This window comes from Vitis vinifera, chromosome 3 (assembly GCF_030704535.1).
Source record: "Vitis vinifera cultivar Pinot Noir 40024 chromosome 3, ASM3070453v1".
Taxonomy (NCBI): domain Eukaryota; kingdom Viridiplantae; phylum Streptophyta; class Magnoliopsida; order Vitales; family Vitaceae; genus Vitis; species Vitis vinifera.
Window position 1 is genome coordinate 15,756,606 of NC_081807.1, and position 4,820 is coordinate 15,761,425.

Below are 4,820 nucleotides of genomic sequence, written 5' to 3' on the forward strand. Positions count from 1 at the left end.
TTTATACATAAATATAATACATATGACATTGCAGGTCTTAGTATCAAAATGAAGATTGATGTTGTTCCATCATATTGTTATATGAGGGGAGTCCATCTTGTTGAAGACAATATTTATTTTAAATTTTTTAAAATATTTTTATTAAAACACGTTTTATTACATTTTAAATGAAAAATTAAATTAATTTATATAAAATATTTTATTTAAGTTTTAATTTCTAAAATTTTATTAAAAATATATGGTAACAACTTATTCTATTAATATTAATTTATTTAAATAATTAAAATTATTAATAATTTATTTTATCAAATTAATTTTAATTCATAAAATATCATCCATTAAAACCAATTTTAATCCATGGAAGTGATTTAATCAAAATAAAGATGGGTAATTAATAATTATTTATATAGAGAGAGGAAAATTGTTCTCATGATTTGTTTCCTTTTTTATTATTTTTTATTTTTTATCTTTACTAAATCTAAAAATCAAAAGGGCCACCTGCTGTTGTGACTCGAGGCCTCGGGCATCAAAAAGCCCTTTTCTGAAGTTACCCTCCAGACAAGAGAATCCGCCCTATTTTTCTCTACGACTCTCAATCCTCACAGGTACTAATCTAATCATGTTATTATTGTTTTTTTTTTTTGCAACCCCCGTTTGATTCCCAAGAAAATCCATCCCCCATTCGATTTCCGGGAAAATTCATCCTCGTTTGATTTCCGAGAAAATCCATGCAAAACCCCCAAGAAAATCCAAAAAAAAATTACTTTTTTTTAGCTCCATGTGTTTTCTCTTGGCAAAACCCCCATTTGATTCCCAAGAAAATCCATCCCCCATTTGATTTCTGGGAAAATTCATCTTCGTTTGATTTTCGAGAAAATCCATGCAAAACCCCCAAGGAAAACCAAATAAATTGCTTCCTTTTTTTTTGCTTCTTGTGTTTTCTCTTTGCAAAACCCCTGTTTGATTCCCAAGAAAATCCATCCCCTATTCGATTTCCGGGAAAATTCATCCTCGTTTGATTTTCGAGAAAATCCATGCAAAACCCCAAGGAAAACCAAAAAAATTGTTTTTTTTTTTTTTTTTGCTCCACTGTGTTTTCTGGATCTGTTCTAGGGGTCTCTTTGCTTTTGTGCCATTAGATTTAAATTTCACGAACCCTAAATCCACGATTTTTTAGCCAGGCTAAAAACCACAACCTTTGTCTGCAAAACATGATCAGATTACCAAATAGCATTTTATGTTTTTTTTTTAAAAAAAATATTGGACAGATTTTGCATCCTGTGATCGGGTTGGACTAGTAGGAAATATTGGGAAAATTCTCAAAAAATCGGTAAAAATACCGATAAATACATGCTTGTTGGGTTTCAGCGATTATTTTCTGAAACATATTTTTTTTATTATTAAAAAGAAAAAAGATTTCCCCTTTCAAATCCTGAAGTCCCTGTGGTATTTTGGAGTTGAACTCAAGGATAGTTGATTGTCCTGTTAGATCGTTTATTATTTGCTTACATTGTTACAATAGGATATTTATAGTTTTTGAGTTCAGATAGCCTGATGGGGTGCCCAATTGGCTAGGGCGAGTCTTGTAATGTGTGGTAGAGGTGCACGACCTTGGTTGAATGCCCCGATTACCCAGTTTTGGTGCTGGTTATGGTGGGTATAGTTAGCACCCTAAGGTTGGGCCCGTTGGGGCTCTCGTGGAGAGTCCCAAGGGCTCAAACATGAAAGGTTCCACGGTAATCCAAAAAAAATAAAAATTAAGTTCAGGCATTTTCTTTGGATTGATTACTACTCAGTGAGAATTAAACGCTAATTAACAGTTCTTATTAGCCCCTTACTGTCTAATGAATAAGCTCACAAACTAAAGTTTTGGTAACTAGTCTTTTCTCCTTAAGAGTGTACAATGTCGACAACACACATGGGTTATGCCCTTATCTGTAATTTTTCAAAAATATGTATTTTTTTTGTTGGGTATGATTCATGCTCATGCATGTTACCAGAAATCTGTGCAGTTTGAGGAATTCACAGTCTTAGTTTATGTACCTGGATATTCTCGTTCGGAAATTCATGTTCTCTTGCTTTCATTCATATGATTTTTCAAACAGTTTTGATTCCTAAAATGTGTTTATGCATTCACTTGATTTCATCACATGAATAAATCTATGTTTTTATTTGAATTTATAACCCAGATGCATTTAACTCAGATGATGATTGATGATGTGTTGCCTTTATTTCTTCCAGTTTCTTCACTTTGCCCTCTTTCTTATTTTCAATTTGGCATATGGAATTGTCTACTTTATTACTTGTTTCTGTTTGTGGTTTCTGGTCTATGTTTGTGGGTGGTTTACTATTTCTCTTTGTCATTTTTCAGTTTGGTGGGGAAGGGGTGCTTGGGATATTTCTTGGTACTCATATTGTAATTTGAGAAGAGCACCAAATCATCATTGTGAATGAATTGGTTGTTTAATTGTTGAGATTTGGTTTTGATTTTTTTAAGTGCTTTTGTGTTAGTTGGATAGTCTTGGTTGACTCATCTAATTTCTTTAGTTCTTAGTTCATGCATGCCTGATTTTTATGTCTTATTCATACATATTTATATTTTATTCTTAGTGGAAAAGCCTGGAAGAACTCGTCTTCTGAACAACTTTCAGTAATGGCTGAGTTGAGTTCTGCAGTTTTTTTTTTTTTTTTTCTTTTCTTTTCAATATAGTTTGGTCATTTTCTGGCTGGTAAAAAATTCAGGGACTGCAAAGTCGTCCAATTTTGGTTTCTTGCGGGTTGTGTCGGTGCAACTTGCAAGTGGTTTTTCTTTACACTTGGAGGCTTGTCGGTGCATGCTTGCTTTTGTGTCGAAGAGGTGTTATGCTCTAGGCTGAGTTTATGGGTTTTTGTTTGGTAGTTCGATTGAATTAACATGTTCACGTGGGATTTTGTTTTAAGGTGTTAACTTCTACTTCATTTCCGTTTCCATTTCTTGAGTTTGTCTGATTTCGAGTATAAACCATACAAAAAAATGCTCATAAGTTAAAAAAAAAAATTATAAAAAATTCATGTAAGGTACTTAGAGCCCGTTTAGTAGTGATTTTAAGAAGCGTTTTTAATATTTTTAATACTTGAAAATTTTTATTATTCAGTATTATAAATGTTAAAAACACTTTCTATAATCACTCTCAAACGCACTTTTACTTGTATTGTTTCAATTTGTTTATTGTGATGTTTTTTTTAATGGGTTGATGATGATTTGAACACATTTAAATTTCGTACTGAGCAAGTTGATCAATGAAATTGCATTGCTTGCATTAGTTTTTTAGGTGGTGGATCTTTGATTTTTGATTGCTCCTCATTATACATTTTTATTTTTAATTTGTTAATATGCTCTATATTTTTTGCTACAGATTTGAAGTTTGGGTGTTGGAAATTTAAGGCTTTCCTGTAAAGTAATGATTCAAGATGGAGGCAAGAGACTTGGTTGTAGGTATATACATGAGCAACTTAATTTAAGTTTATGTATATTGTCTTATAGTGTGTTTTTAATTTCCTTGTATATTATATGAGTTTCTTTTATATAGAGAAATTGGGGACAACTTTAAACAAGTTCATTGATTTGTGCTTTAATTAATAATCAAATGTATATTAAATATGTTTTGATTATATATAAACTCATGATACTTTGATTGTCATTATCATTCTTAAATAATATCAAATTGATTATACATGGCAACAGTTCATATTAATAAATAATTTAAAAAAATTTTGAGGGAAACCTTGACAGTTGTACTTATTCCCTACCTTGACATACATTATACTCAAATTTGAGATATACGGGAGCAATCATGACATATGTGGTACCCATCCTTAACATATATGGTGCCCACCAAGACCTATGTGCTTCATAACTTTGACATATGTTAGAGCAACCTTGACGTATGTTCCTATTAATCTTAACATATGTTGAGGAGATCATGACATATGATAAGTAGTGAAATATACCTACCTTATAGTGCACATATGTCAAAATTGCTTATACCTCAATCTTGACACTGGCATAGATAACATATAGAATTAGAAAGCTACAATAACATATAACCCTTTCCAAGACAGTCAAACACCGTCAAGGAAAGCTTTTTTTCTTGTAGTGATTGAATGAAAGTAAAAGTTTTTAATAGTTATTAAAGTTGCTAAATTGTTATATGTGAATTTATTTTGCTCACCTTGGAAGTGTGGTTGGATTAGGGCTTGTTGGGACTGAAATGGCGAGAAGGCCAAGAAGAAGAAGAACTGAAAGAAATGAGGAGCTAGAGTTAGTAAGGAAAGAGCTCCATGAAGTTAGAAGGGAATTACAGAAGACCGTTCAATTAATGAGAGACCAAGATTCTAGGAGAATAGGAGGTACCCAAGGCTAGGAGGATTCGGACCACTTTGAGAGGAGGAACTACTCTACTAGGCCAATAATGAACCAATTGGAGGCAATGAAAAGGTTTATGGTGATGCAACCTCCATCTTTTAATGGAGAGCCCAATGTTGAAGCAGCAGAACATTGGTTGAGGAAAATGAAGAGAATTCTAGTGGGATTGGACATACCTAAGGAAAAGAGGGTTAGTCTAGCAATTTACATGCTAGTAGATAAGGCGAATATTTGGTGGGAGACCATGAAGAGGGTATACGACACTGAGATGATGACTTGAGATGAATTTGAAAGAATCTTCCTATTTTGGAGAGGTGGCTAAGCATGCCAAGAGGATAGAGTTTGAGCATCTCGTCCAATGAACTATGTTAGTATTAGAATATGAATCTCGTTTTTCTAAGTTGTCTAGATTGTC

The 4,820-nt window shown here is 32.7% G+C and overlaps 1 long non-coding RNA gene across 1 annotated transcript; it reads left to right on the forward strand.

Annotated features, from left to right (window-relative positions):
• The first annotated feature begins 2,716 nt into the window (after positions 1 to 2,716).
• LOC109122098 (uncharacterized) lies at positions 2,717 to 3,651 on the forward strand. Its single transcript, XR_002029543.2, has 2 exons — positions 2,717 to 2,857; positions 3,396 to 3,651. It is a non-coding gene; the product is annotated as an uncharacterized LOC109122098 (long non-coding RNA).
• Positions 3,652 to 4,820: the final 1,169 nt, after the last annotated feature.